This window comes from Hevea brasiliensis, chromosome 2 (genome assembly GCF_030052815.1).
Source record: "Hevea brasiliensis isolate MT/VB/25A 57/8 chromosome 2, ASM3005281v1, whole genome shotgun sequence".
Classification (NCBI taxonomy): Eukaryota; Viridiplantae; Streptophyta; class Magnoliopsida; order Malpighiales; family Euphorbiaceae; genus Hevea; species Hevea brasiliensis.
Genome location: NC_079494.1, coordinates 38,637,837 through 38,662,477, shown reverse-complemented (window position 1 = coordinate 38,662,477; position 24,641 = coordinate 38,637,837).

Here is a 24,641-nt window from a genome sequence, read left to right as displayed (position 1 = left end):
CACAACTTGATCAAACAATTTAATAAATATAGTATTGCCAAACAATAACACAACTTAGGCCATGACACAAAATTTCCGAACATGTCATGTGTACATCACGATAAGGCATACTCACCCCACTAATCGAAATCAATGAGGGAGGTGGCTAGCTAGCTAATGAGTACTCATCCAAACTCGCCCCTCAGACTGGAAAGTCAGAGAGGGAGGAAAGTGATCAAATATAAAACTCACCCCACAAGTGGAGGAGGAACATATTAATATTACCATGCCAAGTGTGAATCAAAAACAATTTAAATCAAGTTATTCAAACATTTCATATAATTCATAAATCATATTTCATTCCAAACTTTTCATTTACAAAGTAGGCAACACACTATTTTTCAAATAAGATTTTCAAAGCTATAACTAAATTCAAAACCATATTGTTCAAATATTTCATACAAATCAATAATTAATTTTCCTTCCAAATTTCCATTATAGAATAGGCAACACAACATTCTCGAAATTCATAATGAACAAGCACATTCACAATGTATAACAAAGCAATTTCTATTATGAAACTATAATTTAAAATTTTTGTGCACAAACCTGACGTGAGTCGCCTCTAGGCCTTGACTCAGTTCCTTATACCTTCCAGGTCTTTTTCAGCTGAAACATAACATTTATAGTGTTTCAGTATCTTATTTCACACTAAGTCCAATAATTAATTCATAAATACATAATTCTAGCCCAAATATGCTTAAACTAACATTCTTGGAAATTTTCATTTTGGAGTTAATATTCATGATACTATTCAAGTCAATTTGTTGACTTTCTAAGGCTTAATAGGTATGGGAACTTCAACTTCACCCACATACCACATTTTGGTCACTAAATTTGTTGGTTTTGGTTGTTTACTCAAATTCTAAGTCTTTTAGGCAAATTTGCAAATTTTAAGTTTTGGTGTCTTAAGTTGCACTGTTCTATTGGTCATTTTACTGTTAGAATTTGATAAAACTTTCTTCATAGAAAATGTTCCTTATTGTCTTAAGTTTATTCTCCTTTTTGAATCACTCCAATTGGAGTTTTGTAGCTCAAGTTATAGCTATTTGAACCATGGCTGCCGAATTGGACTTAACCCAGATTTCTGAGGAAATTTTGGTTCTGGCAGTTTTAGGTCACTAATTTTGGGTGGCCAAATGCATTAGTTAATGGCATAATTTGGGTTTGTGTTCTTCATGAAAGTTTTAGGTCTATATCTCATCTGTGAACTGGTAAAATTTTAGGTCATTTAGACCTGCCTAGCTCAAGTTATGGCCAAATGAACAAATACTATTTATTTGGTCAGTTTGTACAGGGACAGACTGAGATTTTCCAAGTTTGGTTAATTTGTTCACTAGGTTTTGGTCACTTTTTGGGCATGCTTCCTAAATGAAAATTGTGTCATTTAGTGTATATTTTCATTCCCAATTGGTCTCATACCAATTGGACTTGTAAAATTTCATTTTTGGTCCCTCAAAGGGACCTTGGTCATGTTGCTAGCAGCATGACCATACTCAATCCGAATTTGGCCTTAACTCCAAGCACTCCAACACACCTCATTAGGTCACAATTGACCATTTCTCTCCTTAAACTAGGTCAAAGACATCATTTACAATTTTCTCACATTTTTGTCTCTAAACCCTAATGTCCAAAACCCTAATTCACTCTAATTGTTGCATTCAACCATTTCCATGCCTTTAATCATAGTCATTTAACTAATTAAGGTTCATATACCCATTCAAACCATTGAAACCATGCAATAAAACCCCCATACACATGCTGGCTGAATTTTAGTCATGGTCCCTCAATAAATTTTTCTTTTCATTTTAAGTTTATTTACAAGTTAATCAAGCTAAAAACACAACAAATAAACTAATATTGTATCTTAAATCACTAACCTCAATCTTTGATGTCTAATTCTTCAATTCTCTTCCTTTTTCTTTTTCTTTGTTCTTCAATCTCCTCTTCTAGTTGCCAAAACAAGCTTTAACCATGGTAGAGTAATTTTCTATGGTGAGATTTTTGGTTTTTCAAGCTCAAAGATGAGCTTTCATGGTGGTTTTGTGAGGGAGAGGATGAGAGGGGGAGTGAGGCGGCACTTAGGGAAGAAGAAGGACTTTTAGTTTTTTTTTCTTTTCTTTTCTTTTCTTTTTTATGTCTTTAGGAAGACCAAAATTCAATTTAATTAAATTTATTAATTATAATCTTTATGGCATCATGCATGATGTCATCTCCCTACACCTTTTTTATTTTCATTTTCTCTTCTTTTTTTTTTTTCTATTAGTTATTTAATTTAATTCTCGATTTTGAAATTTTCTTTTCTCTGATTTTATTTGACAGTTAGGTAAGGAGTCAGCTCTCGGGGTCAATTGACCAAATTGTCCCTGGCCGGTTCAACCCGATTTGCAATTAATTCAATATTTCTTCCGGCTCTCTGACCTAATTATTTGACTGGCTTAACAATTCTTTTTCATGATTTTCTCTTATCCACTGTGTTTTTAATGGTCCTAAGGACCGCGGCGTCACATTTTACGGCTCGAAATTTGAGTTTAAATCGACTTTGTAGTCGTTCCCGAGAAGGTCAACCATCGCTGTGACTCTCGGCTCGTTTAACTTCTTATGTTCTATTTTTCTTATTTATACTTAACTAATTGAAAATTATTAATTATTTGTGTTTATGGCTTATCTAGTTGTCTTAAGTGTGGTTCCAATCCCCTTAATTGTTTGGACCGACTCCGGTCACCGGAACAGTGAAATATACCAGGCTATGCAAATAGGGGTGTTACAATTCTCCCCCTCTTAAAATAATTTCGTCCTCAAAATTTTACCTGGTATCAGTCTTTGAACAGTTATGGGTGCTGTCTCCTCATATCCTATTCATGCTCCTAAGTAGCTTCCTGGCCTGAATGATGGTTCCTTAGTACTTTAACCAACGCTATTTACTCATCGATTGCTTACCTCATGTGCTCAGTTTCTTATGAGCTTTTGTCATAAGTTAGATTCAAATTCTTTTCAATTTTTGAGGTAAGAAAATCTATGTACTAGTGGATCCGCTTTTCTAGGACCTCGTGTTATCCTATGGGTGAGAACTTAGTTTTACTCTTTTCTTATCAAATCTCTTAATCATTTGATGTAACCTTCAGTTTAGTTTAGAATATTTTAGTCTTTTCTTGTTGTTGTTTTAGCAATTATTTTCTTTTGTGGTTGTTTCTTTCTTGGTCATAGGTCCATAACCATTATCTTACCATCTTCATTTATGATCAAGGCCTATGTGCCATTTTGCACTATCTTGTTTGCTTTGGTTTAACTTATTTCTTTCTTGATAAAATAATTCGAAATATCATTACGCATCTTAAGTAAATTGCTTGCCTTGGTGGCAATTCCTCATTTAGTATTTTTCTCATTTCTTACTGTTCTATTTATTTTTATCTATTGATATTCTATAGCTTATTTTGCACTGATGTGTAGTCATTATTTTCTTTTGTACCTAACTATAACCTTTCAATATTCTAACTTTAGAGTTTTAAATCCCAGGTTAGGATTTTCAAACTCCTTTCCAATAAGAAAACTTTATCTTATCATAACTGTACTAAAACAGATGCCGTTTGCAACTATTCTTATTCTTGTGTATTATTGGGTAGTACGTAGCTCTACACAATAAATCCCAAGTCAGTACTATAATCTTTAGCTTACAGCACAAACATCAAGAATATTGCATAGTTACTACGATACATCCCAATAGAACAAACTTCCCTATATCTTATTTCTTTTAAATTCAATAATATCTTGAACTTATTTTGATTATGGTACCCACTGACATCTATCAGCAGTAATACCCTTACCCGCATCTAAGGTAGCTATATTACTATAACTTGCTTTTAGGTTCTTTTTCCTTACATAATTAGGCTTACTAATTAACTTTACAAATTCTTGTGTGCTAGCAAATACTTTTCACTGACAAACTCTTCCAAAATTAATTTTAAAAAGACTAGTCACTAACATATCAAAAATTTTTTTTTTACACATATACATATCTCAGTTAAGAATTAAGAAAATACCAGCAACCATACTAGAAGTCTCATCCTAGTCCCTCTGTCGCATAGTATATACTCTCACTGGAGCATCACCTTATCCTGGTTGATTCACAGTACTCTGATTTCCAGGTGTACTACCCCGACCTCTGCCTCTACCTCTGCCTCTACCAACTGTTGGTAAACTCTTCGGGGTAGAAACTTGGACTAATCCTTCTGCCGTGGTGAATGATCCATAACGGCGTGGACTTATGCAATCCTTAGCAAAATGACCAGTCCCTCCACAATTAAAACATGCTCCTATAGCTCTATAACATACTCCACTATGTGGTTTACCACAAGTCTCACAAAGTCGATCCGATAGCGTATTTCTGCATCTCTATTGAGTTTGCTGATCGGATTGGGATGGTTTCTGTCTAGAAGATATACCTCTACCCGATTTGCGCGAGCTAGATCCTTCAAAATATTTTCTTTCCCAGAGCCACTCTCAGTAGCTTGACCAGTAACCTTTTCAGTTTTCTCTTTCTCCTGTGTACTCTTTTTCACTGCCCATTCTGATTCTATCCTTTCTAGTTCCAGGGCTTGTGAAATCAATTCAGAAAAATTCTGGTGTCGGAACCCTACCACTTGCATTCTCAAGCTAGGCCTCAACCTAGCCTCAAACCTTTTACACCGGTCTCTGGGGATGGAGACTAAGCTTTTAGCATAATGACTTAGCCTTGAAAAGTCCCGCTCATACTCTGCTACAGTTCTATCCCCTTGCTTCAACCTTAAAAACTCTTGCAGCTTCATGTCTACATAAGTATCGGGGACCCACTTTTGCTGAAATTCCGTTAAAAAGTTCTACCCATGTGAGGACTGGTGGCTCTACCAGACTGTAGGGGATGGTCTTCCACTACTCATATGCATCCCCTTGGAGAAGTGATACTGAATATTCAAACTTCAACTCTTCAGCACACTGTAGTTTTCTGAAAACCCGTTCCATCCCCTCTAACCACTGTTTTGCTTCCAATGGATCCACTGTTCCTTTGAATTTTGTAGCCCCAAATTTCATTAATTTCTCATATTGCCGAGTCGGAGGCTGTGGTTATGCTACAGGTGCTTGTGTCTGTGCTTGAGGTGGCACATTTCCCGCAATTTGTTGAAAGAACGCAGCCATCTACTGTGCAAACTAAGCAGGGAATTGCGATGCTTGAGGAGGAGCTAGAGTGGCTGACCCACTCACATTTTGGAGTGCTGGGGCTTCTCCTTGGGCCTCAGCCTTGACAGATTGCTCTACGGAATGATCTCCCTCTTCCATTCCATTTTCCAAAAATTTTCTACTCTCTGATAACAAACACAAGGAGGTTGACCTCCGTTAGCGCATATTCATGATGTAAATATGTCATATATATCAAATATTTGAGCAACTGTATTTACTGACAAAATATTTCAAATTCACAGTTCAAAATTTATTTTAAAACCTTGCTCTGATACCACTAAACATGTCACACCCTACTCCTCGTAAGATGTAACATGTTCCCGTAGTACACCTAATGAATTACCGTACTTCACTTACCGGTAACCCATTAAATATACTACAAGGGATTTTAAAACAATTTTCGTTCATTTTGGAATTGGTGGGTAAAATGTTTTTCAAATTTTAAAAAACCTTTATTTAGAGTCCAAACATAAATCAAATTTTTGGATATTTAAAATCTCTGCAATTTTTACAAAAATTTCGGCAGAGTGCCGTCTATATTTTGAGAAAACAATTCTTTAAAACCTGAAAATAGAAATACTCCCAATATATTTCTCAATCACGACTCCATTTGCAACCACCAAACTTCAAATCAACAGCAATAACAACACTTCAATTTAAAATCCAAATTTTAAATCAAGAATTAAAATCTCAAAACATTTCATAACTCATGCACATTACATTTTAAATCATTAATTTACAATCATAAGTTAATTTACAGATGCAAAATCTCAAAAATAATATTATTACAATTTTATCTGTACAACTGCTCAAATTACAAAGATACATATGCATACTATCATATTTACATCAAACTAAACTACCAGGGTATAGACAAATACCCGTACAAAAATTTTTCAATTGTGCTCTTCTCTAACTGTAGCAGCTCACTCTGCTGCTATGTCCTTTTCTCTATCTGCGACAGCAAGTTAAAGCTATCGCTGAGTATATAAATACTCAGTGGTGCACAATAAAGCATAAAATGCAAAATATAAAACATTTATGAACAAATCATCATTCAAAAATCTCATAATCGCATTTCACATTTTTGTTTTCTCAAATCACATTTATAACAAATCATAATTTTCAAAGCTTAATACAGCACAACTTGATCAAACAATTTAATAAACATAGTGTTGCCAAATAATAACACAACTTAGGCCATGACACAAAATTTTCGAACATACCGTGTGTACATCACGACAAGGCATACTCACCCCACTAATCGAAATCAATGGGGGAGGTGGCTAGCTAGCTAATGAGTACTCATCTAAACTCGCCTCTCAGACTGGAAAGCCAGAGAGGGAGGAAAGTGATCAAATATTAAACTCACCCCACAAGTGGAGGAGGAACATATTAATATTGCCATGCCAAGTGTGAATAAAAAATAATTTAAATCATATAATTCATAAATCATATTTCATTCCAAACTTTTCATTTACAAAGTAGGCAACACACTATTTTTCAAATAAGATTTTCAAAGCCATAACTAAATTCAAAACCATATTGTTCAAATATTTCATACAAATCAATAATTAATTTTCCTTTCAAATTTCCATTATAGAATAGGCAACACAACATTCTCGAAATTCATAATGAACAAGCACATTCACAATGTATAACAAATCAATTTCCATTATGAAAACTATAATTTAAAATTTTTGTGCACAAACCTGACGTGAGTCGCTTCTAGGCCTTGACTCAGTCCCTTATACCTTCCGGGTCTTTTTCAGCTGAAACATAACATTTATAGTATTTTAGTATCTTATTTCATACTAAATCCAATAATTAATTCATAAATACATAATTCTAGCCCAAATTTGCATAAACTAACATTCTTGTAAATTTTTATTTTGGAGTTACTATTCATGGTACTATTCAAGTCAATTTGTTGATTTTCTAAGGCTTAATAGGTATGGGAACTTCAACTTTACCCACATACCACATTTTGGTCACTAAATTTGTTGGTTTTGGTTGTTTACTCAAATTCTAAGTCTTTTAGGCAAATTTGCAAATTTTCAGTTTTGGTATCTTAAGTTGCACTGTTCCATTGGTCATTTTACTGTTAAAATTTAGCAAACCTTTCTTCATAGAAAATGTTCCCTATCGTCTTAAGTTTATTCTCCTTTTTGAGTCACTCCAATTGGAGTTTTGTAGCTCAAGTTATAGCCATTTGAACCATGGCTGCTGGATTGGACTTAACCCAGATTTTTGGGCAAATTTTGGTTTTGGCAGTTTTAGGTCACCAACTTTGGGTGGCCAAATGACTTGGTTAAAGGCATAATTTGGGTTTGTATTCTTCATGAAAGTTTTAGGTCTATATCTCATCTGTCCACTGGTAAAAGTTTAGGTCATTTAGACGTGCCTAGCTCAAGTTATGGCCAAATGAACAAACACTGTTCATTTAGTCAGTTTGTACAGGGACAGACTAAGATTTTCCAAGTTTGGTTAATTTGTTCACTAGGTTTTGGTCACTTTTTGGGCATGCTTCCTAAATGAAAATTGTGTCATTTAGTGTCTATTTTCATTCCCAATTGGTTTCATACCAATTGGACTTGTAAAATTTCATTTTTGGTCCCTCAAAGGGACCTTGGTCATGCTACTACTCAATCCGAATTTGGCTTTAACTCCAACCATTCCAACACACCTCATTAGGTCACAATTGACCATTTCTCTCCTTAAACTAGGTCAAAGACATCATTTACAATTTTTTAACATTTTTTTCTCTAAACTCTAATGTCCAAAACCCTAATTCACTCTAATTGTTGCATTCAACCATTTCCATGCCTTTAATCATAGTCATTTAACTAATTAAGGTTCATATACCCATTCAAACCATTCAAACCATGCAATAAAACCCCCATACACATGCTGGCCGAATTTTAGTCATGGTCCCTCAACAAATTTTTCTTTTCATTTTTAGTTTATTTACAAGTTAATCAAGCTAAAAACTCAACAAATAAACTAATATTGTATCTTAAATCACTAACCTCAATCTTTGATGTCTAATTCTTCAATTCTCTTCCTTTTTCTTTTTCCTTTTCTTTGTTATTCAATCTCCTCTTCTAGTTGCTAAAACAAGCTTTAACCATGGTAGAGTAATTTTCTATGGTGAGATTTTTGGTTTTTCAAGCTCAAAGATGAGCTTTCATGGTGGTTTTATGAGGGAGAGGATGAGAGAGGGAGTGAGGCAACACTTAGGGAAGAAGAAGGACTTTTAGTTTTTTTTTCTTTTCTTTTCTTTTCTTTTTTATGTCTTTAGGAAGACCAAAATTCAATTTAATTAAATTTATTAATTATAATCTTTATGGCATCATGCATGATGTCATGCATGATGTCATCTCCCTACACCTTTTTCATTTTCATTTTCTCTTCTTTTTTTTATTAGTTCTTTAATTTAATTCTCGATTCTGAAATTTTCTTTTCTCTAATTTTATTTGACAGTTAGGTCAGGAGTCAGCTCTCGGGGTCAATTGATCAAATTGCCCCTCGCCGGTTCAACCCGATTTGCAATTAATTCAATATTTCTTCCGGCTCCCTGACCTAATTATTTGACTGGCTTAACAATTATTTTTCATGATTTTCTCTTATCCACTGTGTTTGTAATGGTCCTAAGGACAGCGGTGTCACATTTTACAGTTCGAAATTTGAGTTTAAATTGACTTCGTAGTCGTTCCTGAGGTCACCCATCGCTGTGACTCTTGGCTCGTTTAACTTCTTGTGTTCTGTTTTTCTTATTTATACTTAACTAATTGACAATTACTAATTATTTGTGTTTATGGCTTATCTAGTTGTCTTAAGTGTGGTTCCAATCCCCTTAATTGTTCAGACCGACTCCGGTCACCGGAACAGTGAAATATACCAGGCTATGCAAATAGGGGTGTTACATGGAACATCTTAATTTTCACATGGATTTCCAACTACAAATGGATTTGATCCTTCAGTCCCTACTAGAGTTATTTGGAAATTTTGTGACAAATTTTCATATGACTAAGCAAGAATGCACTCTAGCTAGTTTGCTTAACATACTGGTTATTGTCTAAAAGAATATATCGGGTAATCAAGGAAAAGAGGTAACTTTGGTTGCATCTTCTTCTTCTGTTGGAAAGTCCAAGAAGAAGAAGGGAAATAAGGAAAAGAAACCTCAAGTTCCTGGACCTTCAAAGAAGATAGCCAAACAGAAGGGCAAGACCGAAGCTGACAAAGGCAAAGGAAGTTGTTTCCACTGCCAGAAGGATTACCATTGGAAAAGGAACTGCGCAGAGTATCTTGCTTCTCTGAAGGACAAGAAAGATAAATCTTCAGAAGGTATGTCTATATCTTATTATTTAGATTCTGATAATTCTCACAGTTCATCTACAGCTTGGGTTTTAGATACTAGTGCTAGTTCTCACATTACTTTTGATATGCAGGAACTAGCAAGTAGCAGCAGCTTGTAGACACGAGATGTTAGACTCCGGATTGGGAATGGCTCAACTGTTGAAGCTTTAGCCATAGGATCTAAATCTTTATACATGTATGGACATGTTTTATATTTAAATAAAATTTTGTATGTACCTGATGCTTTTAAGAACATTATTTCTGTATCTAGTTTGACTAGAAATGGTTATGAATTTCAGTTCACAAATGATGTTTGCAATATTTATTTTGGAAATGAATATATTGGCTCGGGTTATATGCATGATGGACTTTATTATTTGGATAATAATGTTAAATACAAATCTAATGCAAACAATCTAAATGAATGTAATGCCATGATGAAAATCAACTCAAGTTCAAAATATATTTGGCACTTAAGATTAGGTCATATTGTAGAAGATAGGATTGCAAAGCTGGAGAAAATGGGGATTTTATCCTCATTGGGTTCTGAACCTACTCTAACTTGTGAATTCTGCCTTAAAGGCAAAATGACTAGATCACCTTTTGTAGGACAGGGGTTAAGAGCTGAAAATATTTTGGAACTTATATATAGTGATGTATGTGGTCCATTTAAAGAAATGGCTAAAGGAGGTTTTCATTATTTTATTACCTTTACTGATGATAAATCAGGGTTTGGGTAATTGTATTTGATGAAATACAAACATGAATCCTTTGAAAAGTTCAAAGAATTTAAATCTGAAGTAGAAAATCAAACAGAAAAAAGTATTAAAACTCTTTGATCAGATCGTGGAGGTGAATACTTAAGTACTGAATTTGATGAATACTTAAAAGAGCATGGCATTATTTCTCAGCTGACTCCTCCAGGAACACTACAATTAAATGGTGTATTTGAAAGGAGAAATCGTATCCTTTTAGATATGGTACACAGTGTGATGAGCTATACTGATATGTCAGTCTCCTTTTAAGGATTTGCATTAGAATCAACTTTGCATATTCTGAATAGGATTCCATCAAAGTCAGTCTCTTCCACACCTTATGAGATATGGCATGGAAGAAAACCAAGTCTTAAACATGTTAAGATTTGGGATTGTCTAGCTTACATTAAAAAGATGAAGACTAATAAATTGGAAACCAAATCAGAAAGGGGTTGATTTATTAGGTATCCAAAAGAAAGTTTTGGATATTATTTTTATTTGCCTACATCACAAATGGTTGTGGTAAGTAGAGATGCCATATTTCTTGAGCAACAGTTCATTTAAGAAGGTGGCAAAGGAAGGCAAATAAAGATAGAATTGGAGAATTCTGACCAACCAACAAATCAAATGGATATAGATCCATCTAGTCATGTAACACCCCTCACCCATCTACGGTGTAATCGAGCAAGGTGTACCACATTCGGTGCTGGAGCACCCTATCTTATCCTGTTGTGTCCTTTTTTAATTTTTAAACTTTATAGAAAATATGTGGTAATATTTTTTTTTATCACAATTTTTCTCTATGGAAACCCGGGCAGAGCCTCCTCTATTTTATTGGCATCTGGCGGGTTCCAATAGTTACCCGTCAAAAATAATTTCATATCATATATGTTCTATTCATCTTGTCATATAACATGTCATATCATATCTGTTCATTTAATTTCAAGAAAATAATATTTTTCATTCATTCATATGAAAATTATACACAAAAGTTCATAAGCTTATTTTACAGTCTCAAAAATATCAATACAATTTATTACATCATCAACTATAATTACATGAACTAAAATACTAGTCTATACACGGGTCCTACCAAAATATTATAACTAATGAGGTGAACTTTAGACTGTATGCAGATTTGGACAACTGAAATTAGAGTACTACTGTGGCGGCTGCTGCTATGACAGCTACTATGTTTGGTCTCCAGTACCTACGCGATGAAAAATCCAACGCGCTAAGCAAATTGCTTAGTGGTGCATAATCTTAAAGAAATTCAACTAAATAATTATAAATACTAATTCTATGTAAACTTTGCAATTCTAGGTCACTTGCATATTTTATTGCACTTTAGGAATAAATTAATTAACAGTATCTTTTCTGTGTATTTATTTCATTCTCTGTCTTTTTAAACTCATATTAGAGTCTTTAAAATCACTTCAGTGTCTTTCATGTCATATCAGTGTATTTCATGCCATATCAGTGTATTTGTGCCCAAGTAACCTATAACAGACTACAATGCTAGATACATAGGAGTATACAGGTTAGACAGCCATATGTCTACCCTGTATACATTTGTCATGTTAGGCACAAGGCCAATGGGCAGGCATATAATATTCTGTATACAACTGTTTATCAGGCACAAGGCCAGTGGGCAGGCATAAAATCTGTAGATCAATGATTATCCATGTAGGCTTATTCACGTGGGCTTATTCATGTAGGCCTATCTATGTAGGCTTATTCATGTAGGCCTATCTATGTAGGCTTATTCATATAGGCAGTACTGCTATCTGTATTCCCTAATTGGTATACCAATAGATCCAACCATATATGTGTGCCTAGATTTACTGTGGGCAATTAAGCATTAATAATTAGTTTCATTACATTTAGATGCATCAACTAACATCAATAACCATCATTCTAGTTAAGAATTCATCAAAATCTTCAAGGAAATAGGGGCTCCCGAATTGAACTTCCATAACATTTCAAAACCCTAATTCAAATTCTCAATCTCAATCAATTCAATTCCTATCACTTCCCATACATATACCCATACCAAGCATTATCTTTAAACTCATTTACATCATTTAAACACATCAAAATCTCATGAATTTCTTGGTTGCCAAATTTAGTGACCCCTCTATCTTCATGAATCCCTTTTATTTTCTTACAATTTCTACTTATTTCAAGTCATTTTCAAGTATTAAAAGAAGTAGGAAAGAAGAAAAGCACTAACCTTGAATCCAGAATTTTTCAAGCTTGTAAATCTTTGAAATTTCCCTTTCTTTTTGCTGTTTATATATTTCCCAAGGTGTGAGGATCACTTTTCATGAAGAGAGTTGCAAGAAATATGGCATGAAAATGGTGAAATGGAAGTTTGCATGAGAAAATTTCTATGGAGGAAATGAGAGTGCAATTCGACCATGGATGGGAACAAATAAAGATGATGAAGTTTGAGAGGAGGATTTGTCTTCTAATACCCTTTTATAGTTCCACTAAAATATATTTAATTATTATTATATTCAACTTTCAAAAATTCTAATTATACCCCCCTCATTTTTCCTTAATTACATTATACATGAAATTTCATTTTTTTTATGGGGTTTTCAAAATTTAATACCATTTATTTTTAATGGACATTTAGGTCAAAAGCCAACTCTAGGTATCAAATAACCAAAATGCCCCTCTTCGGGTTGTAGTCTCACTTTTCGGTAATACAGATTTAATTCCTGACCCGTCAGTTCCTTTAATTTTAGTTTTCATTTGTACTGATTAACTAAATTTTCTTTGACATTTTTAATATCATCTGTATCTCAGTAGACTTTTAATTAGGTCCTTAAAATTATTTCTCAGGGTTTCCCCATGGTCTGGGGTCATTAACTGTCTACGCAGTGACTTCTCGGAGCGGTCACCCATCGTTACGGTTCCGGCTCATTTAAACTAGTTGCATTTCCTTTCTTTTATTTTCTCTTAATTTTTCTTGTATTTTCTTTTCATGTATTCTATCATTTAATGTCTCCTCACTATCATTTAGGTGTAGTTTTAGACATCATATCAGTGTATTTCATGTCATATCAGTGTATTTCATGCCATATAAGTGTATTTGTGCCCAAGTATCCTCTAACAGACTATAATGCTAGATACACGGGAGTATACGGGTTAGACAGCCATATGTCTATCCTGTATACATTTGTTATGTCAGGCACAAGGCCAGTGGGCAAGCATATAATATTCTATATACAACTGTCTATCAGGTACAAGGCCAGTGGGCAGGCATAAAGCCAGAAATACAATTATGCCCAATGGCATCTGTCATGTCAGGCACAAGGCCAGTGGGCAGGCATAAAATCTGTCTATCAATGATTATCCATGTAGGCTTATTGATGTGGGCTTATTCATGTAGGCCTATCTATGTAGGCTTATTCATGTAGGCCTATCTATGTAGGCTTATTCATGTAGGCAGTACTACTATATGTTTTCCCTAATTGGTATACCAATCGATCCAACTATATATATATATGCGTAGGTTTACTGTGGGCAATTAAGCATTAATAATTATTTATCTAAATTTTCATGTTCATGTATTATGGGAAAGTGAGTCACACATTTCTGTTTCATGTAATTTAGTGTATAGTGATAATAGAATTTTCATGTCAATGTACAATGGGAAAGTGAATCCCACATACCCATTTCATATAATTTAGCATGTAGTGACTTATTAGGGATAAGTCAATAAGTTATTTCAAGAACCTTTCTTTAGGTTCAGCTTTACTGTCTTATCTTTGCATATCAAATTAAGCAACTTGTGGCTACTATTTGGCCACACTTCCTCAATGGAAGTTGTTCCTCTATGTCTTTTCTTTATTTTTCTTTTTAAATCATATCATTTGGATTTATATAACTCAAGTTATGGTCAAATAACCATAACTAGGTCAATTTTGAATTTTGGTTCCCTTACTAGGCAGTTTTGATAATATACTTTGCCAATTTTATTTGAGTAGGTTGCTGCCATATTTAGGTCTACTATTCTATAGAATATGTTGCCCTATGTCTTATGGTCACTCAGAATTTTTGATTGTGAATTTTCAAGTCTTATAGAATTATTTATAGTTAAATTATTGACCTGGACTCAAGTGTCTTATAGTAACAGGATTTCAATTAGGTCAGTATCTTTCACTCAATATTTAAGCTTCTTACATTTATAAGTTGAGGAAAATGTCAAACAAAGTTGAAGGTCTATTTCTTAGCTTTCCAGAATGGTATGGCTCATTTCAATTGAAGATTTCTAGTGGGAGATATGCTTAAGATGCTATTCTGGAGTTAATGGTCATTTATACCATTTCCAGAATTTGTATGCCAAATTAATTATGTTAATTGACCTAGTTACCTTAATTTCTAGGTTTTGGTCAAAATAACATTATTGTAGGCCTATGTCTTATTGAAATTTTGGCACTAGTTTCAGGGCATTTGGAGTTCTATGGACCAAGTTATGGTCTCTTTACCAAAACTGGTTAGTTTGCATTTGTCTAGCAATTCTGGGCAGTTTCAATACTAGACAGTTTTGGTGTCCCTATTTAGGCAACCAATTTGACTTGGTTAATGGCATTTCTGGGCTTTGATATCTTCACAAGAATTGTAGCCCTATGTCTAAGCTTTCTAATGGTATAAATTTCAAGTCATTTGGACTTGTCTACAGTGAGATATGGCTAAATGAATGAATACTATTTAGGTCACTTTTAGGCAGAATATTGGCATGGTTTCTACATGGAAAATGGTACATTTTAGGTCTAGTTTTGTCTCCAATTGTCTTAATACCAATTGGGGCCACACAAATGCAATTAGGACTCAAAATACACACTGACTTTCAACAATTCTCAACCTGCAAGGAAATTACACTCCCAATTTCATTTCTCCTCCAATTCCCTTACTTCAAATAGCATTCATGGCACTTCTATTATCATCAAGCATCTCAATACAATCAATTTCCAGCAGTTTACACAAGTATTTAATAGTTAATTCAAAACCCTAATTCAATTGGTCAAAATTAATAACACACACATGAAAATAATATGCTAGTATATGTAACTTCAACTATCAACATTTAATTCACCTTCACATATCCATAAACACCATTTATCACCATTTAATTCACGAAATTATTCATCTCCTAAGTTTCTCAAGGCTGCCTAAGCTGCCAAATTAGGCAGTTTCACTAAGTAGTCAATAATCATTCAAACCCTAAATCAATTTATCCACCTTAATAATCTTCATGCAATTGAATTCTAATACTTATAATCACCTTAATCAACATTATTAATCACCAATTATATACATAAAATTAACAATATCCATGCTTCTTAAGGCTACCCAAAATGAAGCAAGTACACAAGTCACACCAAACAAATTCAAATTGCCAAGTTCATCAATTATACAAAGTCTCTATAATTGTCATTAACCCTAATTCATGTTTCCCCCAATTTGTGCATAACACATACATATCATTTTCATTGTATTTAGATGCATAAACTAACATCAATAACCATTATTCTAATTAAGAATTCATCAAACTCTTCAAGGAAATAGGGGCTGCCGAATTGAACTTCCATAACATTTCAAAACCCTAATTCAAATTCTCAATCACAATCAATTCAATTCCTATCACTTCCCATACATATACCCATACCAAGCATCATTTTTAAACTCATTTACATCATTTAAACACATCAAAATCCCATGAATGTCTTGGCTGCCAAATTTCAGTGATCCCCCTATGTTCATGAATCCCTTTTATTTTCTTACAATTTCTACTTATTTCAAGTCATTTTCAAGTATTAAAAGAAGTAGGAAAGAAGAAAAGCACTAACCTTGAATCCAGAATTTTTCAAGCTTATAAATCTTTGAAATTTCCCTTTTTTTTTGTTGCCTATATATTTCCCAAGGTGTGAGGATCACTTTTCATGAAGAGAGTTGCAAGAAACATGGCATGAAAATGGTGAAATGGAAGCTTACATGAGAAAATTTCTATGGAGGAAATGAGAGTGCAATTCGGCCATGGATGGGAACAAATGAAGATGATGAAGTTTGAGTGGAGGATTTGTCTTCTAATGCCCTTTTATAGTCCCACTAAAATATATTTAATTATTATCATATTCAAGTTTCAAAAATTCTAATTATACCCCCTCATTTTTCCTTAATTACATTACACATGAAATTTCATTTTTTTCATAGGGTTTTCAAAATTTAATACCATTTATTTTTAATGGAAATTTAGGTCAAAAGCTAACTCTAGGTGTCAAATGACCAAAATACCTCTCTTCGGGTTATAGTTCCATTTTTTCGGTAATAGAGATTTAATTCCTGACCCGTCGGTTCCTTTAATTTTTGTTTTCGTCTGTACCGATTCACTAAATTTTCCTTAACATTTTTAATATCATCTGTATCTCAGTAGAATTTTAATTAGGTCCTTAAAATTATTTCTGGGGGTTTCCCCAAGATCTAGGGTCGTCAACTATCTACGCAGTAACTTTTTAGTGTGGTCACCCATCGCTACGGTTCTGGCTCGTTTAACCTAGCTGCATTTCCTTTCTTTTATTTTCTCTTAATTTTTCTTGTATTTTCTTATCATGTATTCCATCATTTTATGTCTCCTCACTATCATTTAAGTGTAGTTCTAGACATCCTAGCTATCTGGATAGACATTAGTAGTCGAAATAGTAGAACATATGGACTACCGACGGTGTGGGCGTTACAAGTCAACCTATGCTTATTTATGAAACATCCACTGTAATTCCTCATAGATCAACCAGGATATCTTATCTACTAGAGAGATATGGTTCCCTTCATACAGATGAAAATAGATCATGGAAATGATCCTTTTACCTATGAAGAAGCTATATCAAATATAAACTCTTCTAAATGGATTAAAGCTATGAAATTCGAAATTGATTCCATGCATAAGAACCAAGTTTGGGATCTTGTTGACCCACTTGAAGGTATTGTACCTATAGGAAATAAATGAGTTTTCAAGAAGAAGATTGGTTCTGATGGAAAGGCAGAGACCTATAAGGCAAGGCTAATAGTGAAAGGGTTTCGCTAAAGGCAAGGAATCGACTATGAGGAGACTTTTTTGCCTGTTGCCATGCTTAAATCAATTAGGATTTTGTTAGCAATAGTTGCATACTATGATTATGAAATTTGGCAGATGGATGTCACAATAGATTTTCTCAATGGAAACGTTGATGAAAACATTTTCATGGAACAACCTAGGGGTTTTGAATCCCAAGATAGTTCCAAGGTGTGCAAGCTAAAGTGATCCATTTATGGGTTGAAACAAGCTTAGAGGAGTTAGAACATCCATTTTGATAAAGCCATTAAGTCATTTGGTTTTATAAAAAATGTGGATGAACCATGTGTATATAAGAAGGTTAGAGAAAGTGCTGTCACTTTTCTTGTCTTATATGTAGATGACATTCTGTTGATAGGCAATGATATATGTATGTTGACAACTATCAAGGTATGGTCGTCAAATACATTCTCTATGAAAGACTTAGGGGAAGTAACCAATATTCTTAGAATTCACATCTATAGAGATAGAGCGAAAAGAATAATTGGTTTATCCCAAAGTCTATACTTGGAAAGGGTGTTAAAAAGGTTTAACATGCTTGATTCCAAGAGAGGATTGTTATCAGTAAGACATGGTATCCATCTTTCTAGGGAAATGTCTCCAAAGACACCTGAAGAAAGAGACAAGATGGCCAGGATTTCATATGCCTTGTCTATTGGAAGTTTGATGTATGTAATGTTATGTACTAGGCCAAGTATCGCATATTCTATTAGTTTGACTAGCAGGTTTCAATCTAATCCAGGTTTGAAACACTGGATAGCTGTTAAGAATATCCTTAAGTACTTGAGAAGAACTAAGGATTTATTCTTGATTTATGGAGGTGGTGACCTATAATTGGATGACTACACTGATTCTAATTTTCAATCAGATATCGATGATAGAAAGTCTACCTCTGGTTTTGTGTTCATTTGCAATGGAGGTGTAGTCAGTTGGAAGAGTTTCAAACAGAGTACGACTGCTGATTCCACTACAGAGGCCGAGTATATTGCTGCATCAAATGCTGCAAAAGAGGCTGTTTGGATAAAAAAGTTCGTAACAAAACTTGCAGTAGTTCCTTCCATTGAGTCAACAGTTCCACTCTACTGTGACAACAATGGAGCGGTCATACAGGCTAAGGAACCTCGGTCTCACCAGAAATCCAAACACATAGAAATGCGCTACCACATTATCAGAGAGATAGTTGGGCGAGGTGATGTAGCCATGCAAAAAATAGCATCAGCTGAAAATCCAGCTGGTCCATTTACAAAGCCTATGTCACAAACTCAGTTAGACTGATATCTTGAGAAGATGGATCTAAGATATTATAATGAATGGCTCTAGTGCTAGTGGGAGATTGTTTGTAGTATGCCCTAGAACATATCATTTTTTATGTATCTTGTACATATTTTATTAATAAAAAAGTAATTTCACTTTTCCGTTTACATAATTTATTTATGTATAATTGAAAAGGTCCATTGATATTTTGTTAGAAATTCTATTATTAAGTTGTTAGTATTTCTAGAACAAAGTATCATAAATTGGTTTACAATCGATGATACTACACAAAGGACATGACTTATCTAGAAAGATTGTAATTATGTTTGTTCCCAAAGGTATTTATATGAGATATAAATAAGATGGAGAGGTGAGTCTTATGCCACATAACAAACATGATAGGCACTTACACATGATAAGTAAGCCAAACCAGTGACGCTTATGACAAGCACATGGAGTTTACTCTTGTCAATACATTATCATATATCATATCAGTACATATAATCTTTAGACCTGAGATAACACAGTTATCTTGTACATAGGTGATTTGAGTTTGATACTACTTTCATACTCGTACTGTGTATGGGTATATGGGCATGTGTTGGCTCCTACTAGTTATATATGGAGATAGGTGTTGATCAAGATGGAATTCGTTACTCTAAGTAAATAGGGATAAAATCCTATGTTCATTTAATTGTTCTTGATGATTTAGGTTCCTGGCCAAGACAGATAGATTTAGTAAGGAAAGAGTTTCTGACAAGAAAATCTAATTAATTAAGAATTGGAATTAAAAGAGAACATAATGTTCATAGCGAATGGAGTTTGACATTAACCATGACTCAAGCCGGAATTGGGATTTTATAACGGAGAGATTCTAGTGCATGGTAACATATGATTAAAGGTTCATTTAAAGTATTCCTTATTACTAATTGGGTGGCCATAGCATGCTATGCTAGGTATCAACCATGGTCAATGATGCGCCTGAAATGATTTAGAAAAATCATTTAAGGTAAGAAAGAGTTCTAATGATATTATGGGATAATATCATTTATCATTGCCAATAAGTAATGAGCCTAGTAAGTCACACATCTACACAAGTTAATCACCAAGTAAAATATGATTTAATTGATTAATTAAAAAATTTAATTAATCAATTAAATTAGGTTTTGTTTGCAATAAGATTGCAAAGTCCCTAGCATGACTTGAAACTAAATCTAGGTTATTGGATGTATAACATAAATTAAATTTATATTTAAATTGTTTAAATATGAATTTAATTGTGAGAAATTAATTAATGGAGATTAATTAATCAATTAATTTATATTTGATATAAATTAATTAGAAGAAGAGAAATTAAAAATATAAAAGATTAAATCACATGATAACATGTGGCACCATGAGATGTTGACACATGGCACCATATGTTCTTGTCACTTGTCTTCCTATGATGGAAGACAACTTTTCATGATTTAAATGGAGCTTGACACTTGGCTCCATAGGATTAAGTCAACCAAAATCAAGATGGGATCTTGTGGTGACATGTGGCAAGAGTTAGTGAGGTTTGACTTTACTATAAATGTAACACCCCGAACCTCTGAGTTATGAATAATACCATTTTTGGTCTGTGACTAGTACTATTCAAAGATACCTTGAGGACCAAAAATAAAAAGAAAATTAATTGAGATAGACACAATAAAAATTCAAGTGATCCAAAAATATAAGGACTCACTGGGTATATTGTAAAAGAGGGATTATGACCTGATAAGGGGCATTTTGGTCAATTCAATTTAAGAGTTGATTTTTGACCAAAATGTCAATTTAATTAAATGATAATAAAATATTGAATTATGAAGAAATATTGAGAGAAAAATTAGAGTAAAAGTGGAAAGAAAATAAAAGGCGCAAAAATGTAGAATTTAAATTCCATTTTTGACCTAATTAAAATTAAAGACTTATAGGCTTTTGACAATTAAACTTAATTATTTAATTAAAAAGGAATAAATAAGTATAAAAGAAGACAAGTCTCCTTCTTTTCCTTCTTCCATGCCACCACCCATCTTCCCTCTCCCTCTCTTTTCTTTTCTCTTCTTCTCCAATCTTCTTCCACCATTGTTTTCCCTTCCAAATCTTGATTCACTTCAATTCCCTTCATAAATTCCATAGCCCACTAAAAGAAAACATCAAAGAGATCTTTGATTGAGAGATTAAAAATAAGAAGAACAAGATTTGGAAGAGATTGGAAGTGGAAAAAATCATTAAGTTAGGTAAGCTCTCTCTTTCATGCTTGATTAACCAAATATGCTTTGAATTAAGTTTGGGTGTGATGAATTTACATGAGAAAGCATGAAATTTCATAAGAAAATGAAAGAAAACATGTATGAAATCTAAGCTAGGGTTTTGGCCAAATTGGAGAAAAGTTAGGGTTTGATGTCTTTGAATGACATTTATGATGAGATTAAGCTTAGTTGAAGTAGTATACATGATTGGGGCAAAGAAATTGCATAAAATGTGTATAAATTTAATTATGGGAGATTAAGTTCATGGGAAAATTAGAGTTTTGGTGCTAGAGAGTAAAATTGGTGTGTGTAGTGTTAAATTATGATCATTTGAGGTTTATTTAGTTTGAATTGACATTGGGTTGATGAATAGAGGTAATGAAATGGTAAGATTAGGCAAAATTGCAAACTTTGGTGTTTGAAAATTGTGGGGTTTATGCTAGGAAGTGCCATTGATGTGTCAATGCTAAATTATAGTTATTTTGGGTGAATTAGATGTGAATTGAGGTTGCTTAGTGGGAATAATTAAAGAAATGAAAAAGTTGAACCTAGGGCAGAATTTACACACTGAGTTCAGTGTGTTTAACAGCCCATAAATTGAGCTACACAACTCCAATTGGTATGAAACCAATTGGAAATGAAACTTAAGACATAGGGATAGAATTTTTGTGAAGATACCCTGCCCCGAAAATGACCTTAAGCTATCCGAAATGAGCCTTGAACTTAGAGACAAAATTCTAGAACTTGCAGAATTTAATCATATGAATAGTAAAGTTTGCATGGCCATAACTCTCTCTAGAAAACTCCGATTTAGGCGATTCTTGAACTGATAGAAACCTAAGACATAGTAGAACATTTCATATGAAGAACTTGAGGCCAAATTATGGACTTAACCCAATCAAATTGCTGAGCAAAATTGAATTACTGAATCTGCAGAACTGCAGATTTACCATATGAACAGTAAAATTTGCATGGCCATAACTCTCTCTAGAAAACTTTGATTTAGGCGATTCTTGAACCGATGGAAACCTAAGACATATTAGAACATTTCATATGAAGAACATTGGACCAAATTATGGACTTAACTTGATCAAATTGCTGAACAAAGTTGGATCAATAAATCTACCAGAACTGAATCTGCAGGATGAATAATGACATGAACAATAACCGTATTTTGGTCATAACTTGAGCTACACAGCTTCGAATTAGGTGATTCAAAATAACGTTAAGACCTAAATGAACAATTTTCATGAGGGACATGTTACCAAATTATGATCCAAACTAGGTAAAAATTGGGTTCAAAGATTGGGGCACCAAGTTGTCCCAAAACCAAAATATTCTAAAATTTTCAAAGCTAACTTGGGATGCATTAGACATGCATGTAATGAGTTCTTGGCAGCAATTGAGATTGGTATTGAGGTATTCTATTTGTGTATTTTAAGTAGAAAGAGAAGTTGTAGTGGACAAGGAGAAGTAGGTAATAAGAAAGGAGAATTATTGAGGGTTTGTGCACAACTAACCTTTTCTTCGTTTTTAAACTTGTAAATTGCTTGGAATGTGTTAAATTGAATGAGTTTATTTGAACAAGTTTACTTTGACTGAAATATGGTTTTTCTCTTGCATTTAAGAAATTTGGGTGTTGCCACCTTTATATGGATATTATGATGAATTTAAATGTGTTTATTGGTTTATAAATGTGATTGTTGAGTGGAAAATTTTTGAAAACCGTTTTGAAACCACAGTTAGCATGACAGTCCCTTTCGGAACTCCCCAGTAGTAACGGCTACTTGGGGTTGATAATTAATATTGATTATGTCTCCCATTAATAACGGTTAGTGGGGTAAGACTACATGAGTACTCATTAGCTTGCTAGCCCTTCTCTCATTAATAACGGTTAGTGAGGTTGAGATTGCTTTGTCGTGGTGTACAACACGGCACTGATCGTGAAATTTTGTGTCATGGCCTGAACTGTGTGTTAATGTTGGCAACACTAATGCTTTGTGAATTGTGATTTATGAAGTGTGATTTCTCTTTTGAAATGTTATTCCAATAAATGGCTCTTATGGACTTAGAACTATTGTGAAGTTTTCATGCTTAAGAAAGATGTGATTTATTATGCTTTGATAAATTGTGTTTTACCTTAAGTTTTAAAGTTATTAGTTGTACACCACTGAGTGATATACTCAGCGATAGCTTATTTATGCTGTCGCAGGTAAGGGAAGGGAGAAGGCTGCCGAGTGAGAGACTTGAAAGCAGCATTTTGGTATTATTTGTGGGTATTAACGTTAGGTATACCCTTGTGATTCCTTTGGATGTATTTTGTACCTATATGTATGGATGTACGGGCATTAAGCAATTTGTTTTTAAAAGCATTGCATTGCTATCATATTTTGAGTTTGTAACTATTTTGTATTTTACTTTGAGACTTATGAAAATGTAACTTTTGCAATATTTAGTCTATCATTATTTCTAATGAATGTTTACATGGAATTTTAACTATTCTCATATGTTTTTCGCAAAAGAATTGATAAGATAAAAAGCTATGGTTTGTTTTAAAATCCTTTGTAGCATAACTAATGGGTTATCGGTAGGTGGAGTTCGGTAATTCATTAGGTATGCTACGGGAACATGTTGTGCCTTACAAGGGATAAGGTGTGACATGTTTTAGTGGTATTAGAGCCAGGTTTTTATACAAGTTTTGAAATTGCATGTTTGAAAAATTTTGATAAGTACAACTGCTCAACTGTCATTAATTGATACGTATAGTGCATTACATCATAAATATGGACTAATGGAGGGAAATCTCCTTGTTTTGGTTATTCAGGGAGTAGAATTCCTTATGATTCAGTATGGAAGAGGGGGATCACATCGTAGAATGATCAGTAGTAGTTGAGGTACAGGGGGAGGCCCCAGCTCCTCAGAAAGCCAGTGGGTCAGCTGCACCCGTCCTACCTATGCAGTTTCGTGCTCAGTTCACTTAGCAGATGGTTGCACTATTTCAGTAAATGGCTGGAAATATACCAGTCCAAGCTCCTGTGCAAGCACCTCCAGTGCAACCACCATCCCCAGCAAGACAATATGACAAGTTAATGAAGTATGGGGCAATAGAGTTCAAGGGTATAGTGGACCCATTGGAAGCTGAGAAATGGTTAGAACGGATGGAGAGGGTCTTCAAGAAATTGCACTGCACAGATGAGTTAAAGTTTGAATATTCAATTTTCCTGCTGCATGGAGATGCATATGAGTGGCGGAAGACCATTCCCCAGAGTTTGGCTAAGCCACCAGTGCTGACATGGGATGACTTTCTAAGGGAGTTTAGACAGAAGTATATTCCTGATACCTATGTGGGTATGAAGTTACAGGAGTTTCTCAGTTTGAAGCAAGGGAACAAGACTGTAGCCGAGTATGAGAGAGACTTTTCTCACCTCAGCCACTATGCTGGAAGCCTACTCACTACCAGTAGAGACAGATGCAAATGGTTTGAGGCCGATTTGAGGCCTAGTTTGAGATTGCAAGTGGTTGGGTTTTGACATGACAACTTCTCTGGGTTGATGTCATAGGCCCTTGAATTGGAAAGGATAGAGCTGGAAGGGGCATCTGAGAAGGTAACCACTGAAAAAGAGA